This window comes from Dromaius novaehollandiae, chromosome 1 (genome assembly GCF_036370855.1).
Source record: "Dromaius novaehollandiae isolate bDroNov1 chromosome 1, bDroNov1.hap1, whole genome shotgun sequence".
NCBI lineage: Eukaryota > Metazoa > Chordata > Aves > Casuariiformes > Dromaiidae > Dromaius > Dromaius novaehollandiae.
The window spans coordinates 187,119,789-187,137,174 of record NC_088098.1 but is presented as its reverse complement, the minus strand read 5'-3'; the positions used below and the strand labels follow the sequence as shown (position 1 = coordinate 187,137,174).

The 17,386-nt window shown below is 43.6% G+C and overlaps 1 long non-coding RNA gene across 1 annotated transcript; it reads right to left on the bottom strand.

Annotated features, from left to right (window-relative positions):
• Window positions 1-9,890: 9,890 nt before the first annotated feature.
• LOC112988191 (uncharacterized) lies at window positions 9,891-12,261 on the bottom strand. Its single transcript, XR_003260474.2, has 3 exons — window positions 12,150-12,261; window positions 11,136-11,261; window positions 9,891-9,957 (listed from the first exon to the last, which is right to left on the bottom strand). It is a non-coding gene; the product is annotated as an uncharacterized LOC112988191 (long non-coding RNA).
• Window positions 12,262-17,386: the final 5,125 nt, after the last annotated feature.

Genomic DNA, 17,386 nt, shown 5'->3' with positions numbered 1-17,386 from the left:
GGCTGGCAGCCGTTGGGGCGCGCGGAGCCCCGCCCCGCCTCGCAGCCGTTGGGGCGCGAGAAGCCCCGCCCCTCTGGAGGGTGGGGGGAGGGGAGCGGGAGGGCTCCCGAGACGGGAAAGCCGGCGGGAAGGGCGAGGAGGAGGGGCGGCTTGAAGGGGCTGCGGAGCGGTGGCCGTGAGGGACGGTTTGGTTCTGGGCGTCGTGGAGAAGGGCCAAGTCGAGAGGTGCATAAAGCCCTTTTGCTGTGAAAAACGTTTCCCCCTCCACACAGGCGGAGGGGATGGAAGAGGCGGCTTGGGACCGGCAGAAAACTCAACAAGCGAAATCCTCTTGGCCCTTCTTCCAGAGCAGCCAGAGCAAGCGCTGAGCTGTCCTGTCACAAGTTTCTCCCTGCGCTGCTGGCCTTGAGAGACTCCTGACTGGAAAGGCAGGCAGGTATTTTCCACTAGTTTGTTTGACAGTACCGTTCCAGGTGACTGAAACAGGCATCTCAGGTATTTCAGTGCTGCTGAGTTAATGAATAAGTCCCTCACCCCTCAGGCTTTCTCCTTATCATTAACTACAATAAATTGATGTTGTCCCTCGGTTTATGGTTGTATGGCCATCTGTGCTGCCTGGTGACACTACACCATTTTCTGGGTTAAGCTTCCTTAAATCAGTGTAGAAACCACAGATGTATGTTCTGCAGAGGAACAGAAAGAGGGAGTGCAGGTTTGAATACACAGCTCCTTTGCTGTTAGAAATACCCTGGTGGGTATTTTTAATTAAACAGTTCCACAGATGATTTTTAGCATGGGACTCTATGCAATTCTAAATATTCTTCTTTGCATTACCGCCACTGAAAGTATGTGCACAATACCTTATCTATATGTTGCATCACTTAATATGATTATATATCCAATTCCCTTCCTGAAGGATCCCAGTGCATTTTACAGAACATCAGCTGTAGCCACCATCATGCAGCCCTGTCAGAGGAGGAATGTGGAGGCTATTTGAAAGGGCAGGTCTCGGCCTCTTGACAGGCAGCAGCGACTCATTCCTTAAGCCTGGAAGGGAACCAGAACCAGCCCGTTCCCCTGGTTCAGAGCCCAGGACTCCCTGTGAAATGGCTGAAATAGCTCTCTGCCCACTCCACCAGCCCTGCCCCGAAAGGCAGTCTATTCTGACAGCTCAGTATTTTCCTTTCCTGACTCAAGGGAAGACATGCTGGTGAGATCTACCTGCATAGCACAGCCCTGCTGCTGCTGTCACTCAGCTGCTTCACAAGTAGAGGGGGATGCCTTACCCCCGAAAGGGAAAATCGTCCTTCAGTACTGCTCCCACTGCTAACCTCCAGACAAAGCTTGCAGCAGAGAAACTTTATTTAAGTTTGTGAGGTTGTGGGGGAAGGTGGTAATGCCCATTCAGCTCTCACTAGGAAGCTTGCTATGGCCTCACAATAATCTATTCTTATCAATAAAAGTGTCAATCCAAAGTTTGGGTTCCAGGGCTGTAAATGTTTCATAGAGTGGAAATAGGTCTCTATGACCAGCAAAGTCCATTACAGACCTATTCTCTCAGAAACTGTAAACTTTCAATTGTTGTGGCATGGACAGTCCCACGGAGCTTTTACTCCAACTGCAGTATTTCAAAGTTGTCTTTGCAGAGACAAAGCGTCTCAGGGTCTCACAGAATACTGATACAAACTCAATCCTCAGAATTGGTACTCATGTTAAGACCCCCTTTTGAAACTCCTTAGCAACTTTACTTTCCTTTTTTTTTTTAATCTACAGCAGTGTGGATCTTATTTGAAGTCAATTTTGAATGGCTCCTTTCTTCTTTTCGCACAGACATCATCTGGACTGATTCCAACTCTGAATGATTTTGCAGGACTGCCACTTCTGTTTTCAGACTTATGAAATTTCTGTCAGACTTCCCAATTTTCTCCTTTTAAGAAGGACTTCAACTCCAGTTTGACCTGAATTTGTCCCTAGCATTTAGCCAGCTCCTTCTGTTGTTTTTTGCCAACTTAGATGCAAATCAGTTCCTGCTCACATGTGTAATTACCGCTTGCATCCAATCACATTTCTTAGGTATCCGCTAGTACTCGACCACGTACTTCTGATGAAAAAGAAATTCAGGCCAACTTCTGATACTTTCAGTGACTCTTGTATGGGTCCTCTGAATAACCCCATTCCCTGCATTTCCAACCCTGTTCATGCTATGAGATACTTAGTACTTTTATCAGCAGCCAACAAACTCTTTCTGGCAAGCTGCCCTAGAGTCTGACATCAGAGCCATATCGCTACTAACGGCCTAACTAACAAAGTAGTTGACTTTGGTGCTCAGCATCTTTTCACATGTCTCTGCACGACCCATGTGTGCTACTGGTCACACAGTCCTACAGCAGTTTTGCCCAAAAGCCAGAGCTTTTCTGCTGAGGTGTGCAGGGCTAAGGTTTGATTGCACAGTTCCCAGGCCTAATCTTACTGCTCCTGAGCACCTGCCCACATTTTTTGTGTTTCTCTTTTAAACAAAACAGAGCCATCCTCAAAAAATTCCACTGAAGAGCTCTGCTTTTTGTGCCTTGATTCTTGCTTCACTATGTTTCCACCACAGCCTACAATGGAAAATCATTTCTCTTCTGCTCTCTGCAGTGGTGAAGACAGTTTTGTCTAGTGTCCTACTGCTTAGATGAATGGTTAGTGAAGTGATCCAAATGGTTACAGCCATTATTCAAACTGGCTTGTCTTTTTGTCACCCACTCGTCACCACCAGAGTTTCCTTTGTCCCATGGAAGCTTCTATAAATTATTAGTCAGATAATTCATCTGCTTTGTTCACGTCACATTGGCTGCACAGTGGAAACAAATCTGGCACATGGAAGTCAACCGCTCCATGCCCTGGCACGGCTTTCCCATCTTCTGTGTTTGCACTTTCTGTCTCTTGTTCTGACCAGCCAGTATTTACCAAAAAGCCTTTATGTTTTTGGAGCTGACTTCCTGAACTACTCCAGATTGTCAGTAGACTTTGGCATCCCAGTATTTACTATCCATTTGCCAAGAGTTCAAAATCTCAGATAATCAGTGATCTGGTACAAACAAGCACATAAAAAATATTGTCTCTGGGTCATCAGTTCTTCTTGTCTCATGCTAGATCCTCACAAGCCTTGGTTAAGTCTTCATGGCAGGCCAGGTGCCAGTAGTCTGTGCTGTAGTACTGTTGATGGTCCAGACTTTTCTCATTCTCCTTCAGTCTATAACCAGATTGATCTTAGCCATCATTTTATTACCTTGGAATAAACCCCGATGATGAAACACAAGTGTTTGCACACTAAGTCCTGCAGGACTTAGTTCTTGATTCTGTATGTTTTGAACTTAGTGAGATTCTTCTCATAAGGCAATAGGATATCCAACAGTCATTTCATCATAGCAAATATAGCTGTCTTCCTCCACCACAGAATGCTGGAAGGTTAAATATATTGTACTTCCAGAGAGCAGTAGAAAGCTAACATGTAGGGAAAATTCAGTTAGAAGAAATATAAGTTCACACTTAGATAAGAAAGGAAGACGCAGATGCAGGACAGGGAACAACTGGTTAGAGAGCAGTATGCAGAAAAGGATTTAATCTGATGCCCAGTCATGCAGCAGATGATGCTGTTGGGAAGAAAAAACCCAAAACTCAACATACTATCAGCATGTATAAAAATATAAGACATGTTATTAATCCTTACGTTGTATTTTCCACAGGCAAAGTCTCAGGTGGAGCACAATGTCCAGTTCTATGTGATGCATTTCAGGAGGGGTGTAGACCAGCTGGAAGGATTGCAGAGGGGAGTTAGGAGAATGAGGAGAGGGCCACAAAACATGATCAGCAAGGGAAGGTTGAAAGAAGGAGACTTGTGTATTTCAAAGAAGGGAAGACTGAAGGTAACCATCTTCGAGTATGTGAAAGGCAGCCACACAAAGCAAAGGAATAATCTGTTCCCCATAAGTTGTATTAGACATTAGAACAAACTTTCTGATGATATGGCACTGCTGGGAGAGGCTGACTGGGATGCTTATAGAGCTTTTGGCATCACAGGCTTTCAAAAACTTTTAAGGCAGCTTTTTATCCGGAGTGGCAATCTGGATGATCCTGCCCTAGCATAGGGACGGACTCTCAAGGACTTTCCCAGCCCTTTTTTTCCTGTAATTCAGTGACATTTCCTGCTCTGACTTCTAGCACATGTTAGGAAGGCATACAATGCCGATATTGTCTCATAGTTTCTAACTTAGTAATGGACTCTGCTGGGCAGAGTTCAAGGAGAAAGGAAAGTGAAAGCAGGAATAACAGTAAATGCTATCCCCTAGCCTTTTTGTTAATAAATATTTTTGAATATCTTATTTGGGCTCTTGCATTGGCAAAGTCTGTATAATATCCTAGTTTTGTGGATATAGAATGAGCATGGTGTTTGCTTGTAACGTTTAGAGGTGAAGTGTAGGTAATATTTAGTTGAAAGAACTAAGAATAGTTCCGCTTTGAGCAGAAGATAGAGTCATACAGCATGAGTTCCCAGCAAGGCAATTTTAGTTAATGTAAACCTGTAATCCAGACAAAATTTTCTGAAAGTGTTGTAATCTTTCAACAGGTCCTAGGAAATTGATTTTCCTTCATTTCTGAGACTGTCTACAGAGATAACAATTTCTGTGTGTCAGGGAAAAGCAAGGGCTGGCTGCTCTACAAAGGAACATGAGCCAGGACCGGAGTACAACATCAAGGCAGGCACGAGCAATGACATCACCGGCAAGGAGCTGGGATGTGGTCAGGATCAGGGCCAGAAACAGAGGTCAGAGTCAGATACAGCCCACTGATCACCCAGCAAGGTCCAAGGCCAAGCCAAGAAGCCGAGCCGACAGGTCCAGGTCAGGGCCAGACACACGGAGGTCTGAAACCAGGCACAGACGTAGCTGCTGCACAGCTGAGATGTAGCACAGGTGGGAGTCAGCAGTACAGCCTCAGCTTAAAACATTTCCCAAGGGCAAAGAGGGGCAGGCCCTCCCTTCTAGTCTTCTTCACAACGGCTCTTACCAGTGAAGGAGCTGACCTTGGATGCAGTCCACTAAACTCCTTAACTTAGTCAACAGAACTCCTAGAAGAGAGATGCGCTTTGGGCTCTGACACTATGTATGCCACAGTGTTGGATTTAAGAGGTTATTCGAATAAGCAAATGAAAAGCTGTTAGAGAGTCTTAAACAGGAATGCACTGCAGAAGACTTATTCACAATACTTTCTAACAGGAACAGGCGATCTGAAAAGTAGGCCTCTGACTGTTGGTCTCTGACTGTTTGCCAAATAAAGATCAGTCACAATTGCTTCACAGAAGCTTTCGTCCAACATGGCACTGTGGCTAAACAAGTAGCAGCTGGAAAAAACGATGCCAATTTGAATGCTAACAGATGCAAAACAAAGAAAAGCAAACATGTTTCTATGCCCTACTAAAAGCCGGGCAGCACATGATACAAGCTACTGGTCTAACCTTTCCCACAATTGATGATCCAATGTTAAATGAAGGACAGAGAAGTCAGTATTACTCCAAAAAACAGTCATATGGTACATACTGTATGTTTTCCATCACTTCAAGTATACCTCAAATTCCTTACTTGGCAGTACTCAAAGCCCGGGATAATAGGAAGCATCTGCTGGGTGAAATACGCATTTGTGCTTGACAGTCCTGTGAAAGCAGTGTTGCAGTTGGAGTAATTTTGCAATAGCAGAAATGCTGCTCATACAAGACAATGGACAGTCAGGTGTGGGGGCCAGATGACCCTGAACAGTGTCCTCCACAATGCAGGATTTAGGCTGATCAAAACATAAAAAAATAGAGTGGGAAAATTTCAAACTTTCAGTACTGTTACTTTTTAAATTTAAAGCATATAAAAGAACCTCACTATTCTCTTTCCTGATTTCCAACTTTTGATAAGTTTCTCGCAGTATTTGTAGCATATTTTGTATTAAATCATTACCCAAATGATTCGGCTTTTCTTCTGTTTACCACAGTCCTGGCTTTAGGTAACCCAGGTTTTCCTATCAGCATTTGAATATTGTTTCCTTCTTTTTAAATTTAAAAATGTACTTTACAAAGTGATGTAAAATGCCACATTCAAGCAGCATCGTGATCTTTTGGAAATAAAAAGATTTTGAAAAGATAGGACACTTTTTAGAGAAATACTTTATTGCTTCATAAGCATGCTGATTCACAGCATGAAGACACCAGTGTCCCAAAACTAACACTGTTTGGCCAAGATAAGCTGATTGCCATTAACCTTGCTGGAGAGCAGGGGAAAACAGCTGTAGGATTTTGTCCTTAGAGAAGTCATTTGTCATCAAAAATGCATCTTGGACAAGTCTCCCAGGATCTCTAATGTGCATTGGGACGGACCTTTCCCTTCCTACATCTCTCTCCTAATCCCAGACATGGTTCTGGCCCTTCGCTCACACCAGCGATATAGCTCTTGTTTGACTGGGAAGCAGATTCAACTCACTAAGTTTGCAGAATGTACCCATCAAAAACCTAGCCCCTTGCCGTCTGAGTGAACTGAATTGGCTTTACATTGGCACAAGAGCCAATATAACAGGAGCAGCAGATGTGCGTGACCTGGAGTGGGTTCACCCTTTTTGAAAGTATCCAACTATGACACTGGCTCAACACCTTATGGGACATGGCCACATTTTGCTATGCCTGGCACAGCAAAAACATTTGGGTGTTGCAATGTGCATACTGCATTTACAGGCATGTCCTGCTATCTCTGACCTCCCAACTGGCTTGCAGTGTGGGCAGGAGGCTGCATTAACCACCAGACTTCACACACAGCCCTAACAAACTTTTCCTGCCTTTTTCAAGGTGAAAACAGAGATGGCAAACCAGGAAGAGCCACTGTGCAGCCCAGGTCCAGCCTGCAGGCATTCGGCTGGACCAAATGTAAAAGATTGTCCAAGAGTTTGGGATGGACTTCTTTAGTACAGTTGAAAACACAGTTAGAGTCTAGCTAATCCATGCAGGAGATGGATTTGCCTTCTTTAAGATCTAAATCCATGGGGAATCCAGTCCTGTAGAATCAAAGAACCAGCCTACAAATGTCACTGCTTTTCATTTCAAGTGCAAAGCCAGGAAGAAGACAGGGTGAAGAGAAACAAAAAGTCAATTGAAAGAGATGTAGACAAACAAGAGAAGACAGTGCAAATGAAGGCTGTGCAAAAGACACAAGGAGAACAAACATGTATAAATTGTGCCTGGTCTTAGACTGGCTGAAATGAAAGGGTTTTCTCAAGTGAAAAGAATAAGGGTTCTTCTGAAAACAAATGGGCTGCTGGTTCTGTAATACTTGTGACATGAGGATTAGGGCATTTAGTTCTAGAGGAAAGCACTACTGAGGAGAGCTACCTCCCTTGCCAGCTTCAGCAGTCTGAGAGCCAAAATGCTGCAAGGAAAGTGCTTGGAGGCTGAGCTGCACTTCTTGGAAGAAGTCCTGAGAGACCTGGGAAGGTGGCAGCACCATGCTGTCACACCTTGGGAGGCCCAGGGTGGTCATCCATCAGCCCCTCTTGGAGAGAAGACCTTTGCAGTAGGTTATATATTTCCCAGATGGACCTAAAATTTGGGGGGTGGGGGGGTGGGAGGGTGTAATACCTGTAAATTTTATGGGAAACTAGCCCAGCTCTTGCAGTTCTGACACATCGTGATTTTATAGGTTTCCAAAAGACCTGCTAGATCCACTGTTTTTATTATTTTTTGTCTTAAATTATAGCGCACAGTCCCTAACCAGAAAAGCTTCTGTAATATATGTATTATATGTGTATGAAAAGTCGGTAAATATACAGGCTACACAACTTTTTTTCATCTGCTTCTCAGTAATATATAGGTGACAGCACTTTTGCTGATGTGGATTGTCACTGCAGACTTCATAGTAACACTGAATTTTGGAGCTTATTAAGAGGATGCTCTGTATTTCTAATGCCCTGGGGTGTGGAAGCAGTTTGAGAAGCAGGGGAACCCCAGAATATGGCCTTTAGTCAATATGTGTACAGTATTTGAAAGAAGTGAAGAGGTGCATTAGCAAAGAGAGAGCAGTGAGGTGTACAATATAGATGACTGATTTTACTCTCTATATACTATCTGCAGATAGTACAGGGACTTAAATGGTGTGGTTAAAGACTAGGTGGGGAAAAGTCACGGTAGGGTGTAGACTCCTGCAGCTCAACCTGGTTTATCTGAACAGAGCTTATTCAATTAGCTCAGCAAGTCTCTAATCAGCAAAGATGATCTTAGTTTAACCGCTGCCTGCGTCACTACTGCAGAAAGATATAGCTCCTGAGCTGCCCTCTCATCCGACCAGGCTAACGTATAGTTAGTTATGTGTCAGCTAAATGCTAACATCCCTAACTTCGAAGGATATCAAGTGACAGATTAGTTGTGTATGAAAAGCATTATACGCTTATCCAGACATTTGCACTGGATACCTGCCCAGAACAGTTCTAAGAATTCACTTAAGCCACTGTGGCCTCTGCAGCACTTCAGCATTGTGCTGTGATCCCATACAAAAAGTGATACAAGACAGAGCTGCAACAGTAGTTAGATCTCTGAAACTTCCCTTACACATTGCAGGAAGACAGTATTAGGAACTGAATACTCGGCATGCTTTCACAAGTATGGTACTTCTCTTAACAGGAGAAATCAGAATCAAGACTCTTATGATCAAAGCCGTTCTGTGCTTCTGTGCCACAGATTTTTATTTTGCTGTTTTGCATTAGAAACAATGGGACCATTTTTATAAGTAATATTGTTGGTCAGAATTGGTTTACCCAGAAAGCTCAGCTGAACAGCTTCTTTGCTACTTAATTCTTCTAAATCCTCTCCAAAACACATCAGTTCACTGGAAAAGAATGGATCAGGCAGGCCACAACATTTTTTCTCCTGTCCAATGGTCTTTCTCCCAAAGGTTTTAGCACCCTGGAGCACATATGGCAGGTTTTGGAGGCATTTGTCATTTGCTGACCAGTGGCAATGGGATCAGGCTCTAGACCTGCTCACTGTTCATTCAGAATACACTTGTTTCTTCTCTCCTTTCCCCATTTTATTTACTTCACTTGCATTGGAACAACTGGCAATGTAAATGTTAATGAATGCTAGGCTTATTAAATGGACCTAGGTTTGCCTCCAAGCTTTAGCTGATCTCTCTTAGCCATGTGGGGAATGTACTGTGAGAATGTTTGGAAGCCAGAGCTTTGTTTAAATTGGAGGGCAGGGGTGGAAGGTTGATTATTACTTTGTAAAGTTTCCAGGGTGGAAGCTTTAGTGGCGAAAATAGGAAAAAAACTCATGTCTTGAATGAAAAATCAATAGCAAAATAATTCCCCCTCCCCCCCCGATTTCTGTCAGGACACTAACAACTATTCATGCTAAACCAGGATCTAACCTCACATCTTCAAAGGGGGTGAACATTATGGCTGGAAACCATAACATTAAAATGTATCACGTGCACTGCAAAAGATTAAGCTGAATTTACAGAGCAGCTGATCCTTCCTACTGTACATTAAGCCTACAGACATGGTGTTAACACCAAGTATTGCACTCTAAAAATAGAAATGTAGGTTCGAACTTTGCTCTGAGCTCATGTACGCTTTATTCAGTCGATTCTAGTTGACTGTGGCCATTGGGGCGAGAAGTCAAAGACAGCTGGACATAATAGTAGTCACTTTGCAGTTTTGATGATAGACACTGGCAGGTTTTATTCATACCAATGCATTGGGCCATCTTAGCTCCAGTGTGTTTCCATTTTAAAACATATCAAGTATATACTGAAATTTTTGCCATCCTTGAACGCCAGATATCCAAATATAGATACTCTCCACCCCGCTCCCAACCTTACTTCATACTTGAAGAGATGCTTCCAAACATGAACTTTAAAAGATTCAGGCTTCAGAGGGCAGTCAGGAGCTCTGTGAGATAGGTAGAAATATCTAATTAATCTCCCTTCTTGGAACTGCATCTCATCTCTCTCTCCCCATGTTTTGAGCCCAGGTCTGAACATCTGAACTTTTCCCAGAGTAGCACATGACAGAGCGACGTTGTTCCAAATTCCAAAACTGGCTTCCAGAGATGTCTCCTGACCAGACATGGGAGCCAGTGCAAACAGCATGACCTTACTGAGGGTCACTCTGCACTGGTATATTAAAAAGTAAGCCTTTTGCTTTCTTCTTTACACCTCCATAATTACATTAATGGTTTCATGTGTGAGTTATTGCAAGCAATATAAAGAGAAAAAAAATACAGCACCTACAAAATAGAAGTGTGATCACAAAAAATATGAAAAAGAATGCAAATTAAACCTCATTTTATATTTGTAGAGAATGCACAAGGGCTTGTAGCAAATATATCATGAAAAAAATGAAAGCTTCAGACTGCATGTATTACACACATGGACTTGCGTTTATAACCAGTATGTTCTCCATGAGTAGTCATAGCAGGTAAGTAAAACACAGGCATGGTTGTTAAACAAAGGTACAAATATCCACGCTGTTTGTCTTTACTTATTCAGGTTAGAGTCTGGCTGCAGTAAAGTCTTAGAAAACAGCGTGGTTCTATCTGACAGGACTGAAATTGCACTGATAGTGAAAAGAGGCTGGAGCACTGCCTGCTGTTGTTCACATCTGTATAATTGGGCTCAAGAGAGGGTGAGTACAATTCTTACATGCTTTGTAATACACAGCCCTCTTCCTCAATGCTTTAGAAAGGTCTCATCCCATATACTGCACTTTAGTAATGTGTCTTCACGGTACTTTTTTGTGGTCAGACTTACTGCCTATAGGCCCAATTTATGAATAAAGGGACTGGAACCAAAATATTGAAGCTGAAATTGAGTGCGAAGATCAAGACCTGAACATCACAAGACACTTCTACCACCTCTGAGAATCAGGAATAAATTACCTAGACTCCTAAGTACAGATTTATAAACTCAGTACTGAACACCATAGAGAGCAACACTGCTCCAGCAGGGCTGGGACACGGGACTTCCAGGTTGTCAATACAAAACTCAGCCCTTTTTCAAACTCCTTTTTCAGGGTTAACATTCTGAAAACTGGGTATGCAGGGCCAAATGAAAACACAGAAAACAAACCTTAAAACTCTGAGAAAATCAAACTCTTGTGTTGGCACCACTGACATTCTTTATCATGGTAGTATTTCAGGTTCTCATTATCCTTGTTGAATAACCACAATCTTCTCCATATCTTTGTTTCCCAACCTGTGGAAAAATGTATTAATAACTCATCACAATTACATTAAATCAAAATAGAAGCTATGAATGAAAAAGCATACATGGTCAGTATAGCTACCAACTGTAATGGCTATTTTGGGAGAATATCGACAGGAATCAAGGAAATGATGAACAGTAATTTCCATGGCCCTTAATTTTAAGTGGGCCACAACAACCAGAAAGCCTTAGTGTTTGGGCTTTTCATGTGAAAGCCTCAAAAATGAATTGCATGTAAAAATCACTGCCTCTGAGCTTCTGTCTGTCTATGGGAAAATCCAGTTAGTACAGACACATTGTACCCACAAGGTTGTTTCTCTAGAAAAGCTGACCCTCACAGAAGTAGTTTCCCTGTAAGCCAGGGCTGCATGCAAAAAACTGAAATGAGTCCTTTTGTGTTTAGTAGCAGAAGGACTGTTCAATGAAGCTTAGGAGAATCTTTTCTTTCTGTCAGCACTAGCGTTACATGAAGCATGCAAGTGCGGGCTTTGGATAAAAGCCAAGTCCTTAAATAGCACTGACTGCCAGCAGAGAAAGCTAAAGGAGTAGATACTAAACTCAGATTAACAGAAGAAAGAAAAACTGCCTGCATTTTCATGGCTTTACTCTTAAGTGGCTCACTTGCTTTCCTTTGCCCTGCCACAGAAGAGTCCTTCATGGGTTTGAAAGCAGAAGCCAATTTCTACTCTGCTCTCCAGGGGCCAACCATCACTCTGGGCAGCACTGGCACACCAAACTCCCTCCCAGCTCTAATTATGTGTCTGCAACACCCACTGTAACAAGAACCAGCTCCTTAAATTCTCTCTCAGATGTTAAGCACAAAACCATTCATGAATGATGAGGAAATGCAGCAAAAGACAAACAGAATAATTTACATACATTTGATGTTCAGCATACTGCATCTGTTGCATGGTTTTCATATTCATGGTGTTCTCAGTGGAGAATCATTTGCTCTGTGTTATAAGAGCATACGCCCCCAAGCCTCTTTCTTTTCTCTATGTTCTCTTGCTCCTGTATATATTCATTATTTCAATGGGATTTCTTCCTGCCCTTCCATCCCCATAGAATAATAATGATTTGTTCCATCAACCCTCACAGTAGGTGGATAAACATTACTAGGCTCATTTCATGCATGGGGAATCTGAGACAGAAGGGTTATGCACTGACTGCAGTCACAGAGAAGAGTGGCTGTAAATGCCAGTTTTGATACACAGGAATTTTTTTGTTGCCTCCCAGGTGCATGCTGTGCTCCTGCCAGCACTTGTTGAGCTTTTTAAAATTGAAGGACAGCATAACCTTTTAGGAAAAAAATAACAAAAGATATCAGCCACCATGTGCAGCATCACCACAATGATTTTCATTCACAGCAGAAAAATATGCACACTCAGTTTTGGATGTGCGAGCATGTCTTTCCTATCCCCGACACGCTTTGCTTGCTTACAGGCATCTGAACGTTTGCAGATGGAGTTGTGCATGTATGTGTGGATGTCAGGAGTTTTGCTGTTGTCTAATGCTTGATGAGCCACAGGTAGAGGAGCACAGGACTAGAACGTACTACAGAGCAACTCAGAAATAACACAGATGGAGGGGCCTGTGGCTGCCCAAAAAGACTGTGAAGGGTGGATGTGATTTCTTGGCATGGCTGATACAAAGCAGCCTGACCTCGCAGCACCTCTGTAATCCTGCACTTACCCAGGGATATCCAACACTGCCTTGGCTGGGCACTTAGTCAGCAAGGAAGCCGATGGCAGCAAACGCACCTGACACATGTGAGGGTTTGTTTGCTCTTTCAAATGTCAAAACCAGGTCAGAACTATGAGACAGCAAAATCAAGCCGGGAAAAATCCTCAGGGTGGCCCCTAATGAGATTAGCATAGCTGGGAGCTGGTGAGGCAGAGCGGGCAGAGGTCCTCCCTCACCTCAGCATGGCCCCACAGTTTTCCAAAGGTTATTTCAGGCCAACAGCCAGAGAAGATTTCTCTGCTTCCTCGCAGCCTTCTTACCCGCTCTCCCTTCCCAGAAATTCAGATGTCCCTCCCTGACCCTGCACTTGATTGAGAAGCTAGTAAAGGGGATTCAAGGATACAGGAGATTGCTTCCAAACCCATTACCCATCAAATCCAACAGATCTACAAAGAAGAAGGTATATTTTGTCAGGCTCACGTGCGGGAGCTGCTCTTTGCTGCTTACTTATGTAGTCATGGCATCTACTTGTGTTCTTGTAGACCATAATTCAGTGGTGTCTGTAGGGTCGTGTCCTATTGTGCATGGAACAGCCAGACCAAATACTCACCTAATGCAGTCTCCTGCCTCAGACAATGCTCTAGAGCAGATGAATAAAGGGAAAAAAAGGAATAGAGCAAGCATATAGGAACATTTCAGTATTGTATTCCCCAACCTCCAGCAGTCCTTGGCTGAAGGGCTTTTTCCTGAGCCAGAAGTGCTCAATAGCCCTTTCTGCATTTTTTCCCTGACTCTTTATAATTGCTATTGCAATCATCTAAACTTTTGTCATGCACAACATTCTGAAGCAGTAAGTTCTACAGTATAACTGTACATACTGTGTGAAAAGGAACCTCCTTTTGTTTGTTCTAAACCTGTCATCTGATAATTTTTTGATGTTTCCATAATTCCTGTATGTTGAGAGGCAGTGAAGTAGAAAGAGGCAGGCTGAGGGATAAGAATCTAAGCATGAGATTGAAATCACGGAAATCCACTTTACCGTAGGTTATGATCCAGCCTATATCTACAGCACTCACAAGGGGATGGAAGCACCCAGGCCCCAGGCCCTGTTCCAGTAAATGTTTGTTCTGCAGAGGACGTGGGGAATCTCCAACATCAGGGGTTTGAAGAACAAGGTAGAGAAACATCTCCCCAGAGTGGTGCATGTCTAACTAATCCCCCAGAGGCATGAAGACTGGCTGATGGACCTCTCAAGGTCTTTTCTAACCCTAATCTTTACATGCCTATCAGCCCTCTCACAAAAAAAAAAAAAAAAAAAAAGAAAAAAAGAAAAAAAGAAAACCACCTTATTTTCTCTGAAAACTTCAGTGGGACACAATTTGCAAAGAGCTTCTCCTGCATCCTTCCCCATTTCATAATGCATCCTACAACAATGTTGTACCACTCTAAAAATATAAAACAGAGCAATCCAAAATCACACAGAAGCTGGGTGATGTATCTTAACCTTCAGAAACATCCTTTGTCACTCAAGTCCATTTTTAATTTTCACAGAAGGAGGGATAAAGTAGTCACAGAATCCTTACTAGAAAATAATAAATAATATCTGTCTTGGGATCTGCCCTTGAAAAGAACAGCAGGTTTGTATTGGTGACTGGCAAGTATTATGAACTTCAGTTACTGGACTGCAGCTTGTTTTTCAAAATGACATCTCTTAGTCCTGTTGCCTACTTCCTCAGCAATATTTTAAATGATGCTTCGCAGAGCTGGGAGGCCAAAAAGTTGATCCAGCTATTTACTTATAATGACACCTTTTTTCCTGACATTCACCTGGACTGTCTGCAGCAATTTTGCTTTATAAGCAAAATTGAGGGGATTCCTTATTTACTGCCTACATCTGTTGGCAAATCCACTGCCATAGTTTTAGGAATGACACTGTCACATGCCACATGTTCTGATGATTATCTTTTCTGTTGACAAAACACCTTGTAACAACAAGCTAGAAAGCATGCAGCAATGAATTAAAACTGCAGAACTCAATTTCAGACTTCAAAACTTTTGTGAAGCAAATGCCATTCTGAAAAATGGCAACATAGTGAGTTTAACATGGCAGGATTAGCCACTTCAATGGTTAAAAACTCAGCAGACCCAAGCTCTTCACACAGGAATGCTAATTATCTGGGGATAATGGTGTTCGTGTGCAGCATCAGACTGGCCCGGAGCCCAGAAAGGTTGTATCAGTTATCAGCCTGCAATCAAACTTTCCTTGCACTGGTTCTGGGGCATTTCAGGTAATACAGGAATGACACCAGTGGAAAAAGCCCTAGCTTCCTACCAGTGACAGCTTGAGCAGTGCCCTGCCTGCCACCCACCAGCTCCCGTCTTGTCACCTAGTGGGGTGTCTCCATATATCACAGGCACCCAAATAAGCAGAAGTGGTGTATCTAGAGAGCAAAACACAGAAATCTAGTGGGAGCAAAATCTTTTTTGAGTCCTCTCCATGGGGCTCCCCAAGTTAACTGAGGCCATAGTTCAGCCCAACGTCTTCAGGCAGAAAAGTAGGCAAGGGTTTTATTTGGCCTTAGAAAGGAGCTATTCAAATTTAGAGGAGTTTCTGTAGAGAGGAGTTTCTGTAGATAGCAGCCTAACCTTGGCTCAGGCTGCAGGAAAAACAGCTAAGGTGTGAGACAAAGCATGAGCAGCCTCACTAGGGCCCTCTTCTCTCTGTGGCTTGGGAGCCACGTTTATGCTCGGGCCCTTCCCCTGGTCCCAGCCCGAGTGTCACTGAAACAGTGCTTGTTTCTGTCCCTGTACCTTGCTGATCCCAACCCTGACCCGCTGACTGAACTTCCCGGCTTGACCTCGGACCAGGCTTGTCACTGCGGGCCTGTGTGGCAGTCACTGGGCTCCCCGCCGACCCTGGCCACCGCTCCTGTACCTGTTCTGCTCACCTTCCATGGGGACCTCGTCAGTGAGGACGCTGCCCTGCCTGCCTCACCATCACCTTCTGCTCTCGGCTCCCCTTCCCCTGCAGAGCAGCCCTTGTTGTTCCCTGCCATGTGGGACTCAATTCACTTAACATCTATACAATATCTATGGTTTCAATAAGTGCAATGAGCTCATTTTACAGACATTACTGCCAAAAGCAGGTCCTGCCGTCCCAAATTCTCTCCTTCTGCCTATCTCTTGCCACATATTCTTGCTACTTATTTTGTGCTATCTTTGGCACTCACTGGATCCCTCTGTGAGCTGATTCAGCTCAGTAACTTTGCAGGAAGCTAACACAGGGAGTGGGGGGAAAGGCTCAACTCCTGTTAGATTAGTGAGCTACACTGGCTTATGGAAGGATGTGCAGAGTGCCAGGGCCAGCCCGAGGAAGGGGGCAGGTGTAAAGGGAACAAGACCTCTGCCTTCGGGCGTCTAAAATGCAATGGATGAATCGCACTATAGAAATGCCCATTTATTTCTGGTGACTACAAAGGAATCTAATGATGTCATCTCTACTGTGGATATTAAATAGGATGAATTCCACCCTCTTTTTTTTCCAAAGCAATTGAACCTGTCAGGCATGCATTGCTTTTGCTATTGTGGATGAATTCATAGCTCTTGCACTGTGCTGTAAGGGCAGTCAGAGAGACTCAGGCTCTGTGCACACAGAGTAAGCATAAGCAGAGTCTGATCACTGCAAGTGCACGTCATTAAACCGCTGCTCCCCTTTGTCTCAGGTTTGGCATGGAGGGAGCCCTTTCTGCAGTGCATCTCCAGTTTGACACAAGGCACTGTATAATTCATTCAAATAGGACTAAAAATAGAGGATTGTACAGGGTTTTAGCTTTGGGCACTGCAGAACCTGAATACTTCCCCCTGTGTGCACATGTGAATTCCACACAGACAGATCCTGCCACGCAGGACAACGAACGCATTCCCCTCTGATAATGTCCCTTTTCCAAACCCTCTTGCCCATTCTGATTAGGAATAGGAGGATATTATTGTTATCCTAATTGCACATCCATTTTAGACAGGTGTAAATGACAGGACATAGTCCAACTAAGAATCACTTGTCGTATAGAATAGGGCTGGAAAGGACCTAGAGACCGTCTGTCGCAGGGCAGGATCAAATGTGGCTACACCTTCAGGCAGCATCCTTTCTTTTCAGTTCTTATCTTAGCAATTTCAGTCCTGTTTTTCCTGAAAAGCAGTAACTGTGCAGGCCAATGTGACACCCTCACGTATCTCCACTGGCAGGGTTCTAGGTAAGCTAGTGCATCTAACGTCACAGATAAAATGGGTTTTTTTTGCTACACAGTGACCTCTCTGTCTGTTTGAAGAAGTGCAGCCAGCTGTCCTCAAGTAAGCAGCAGAGGATTTTCAGGAATCCAGCCACAACAGGAAGAATTGTAAATGCTGTAAACAGCAGGGTAACAACATCTACATTT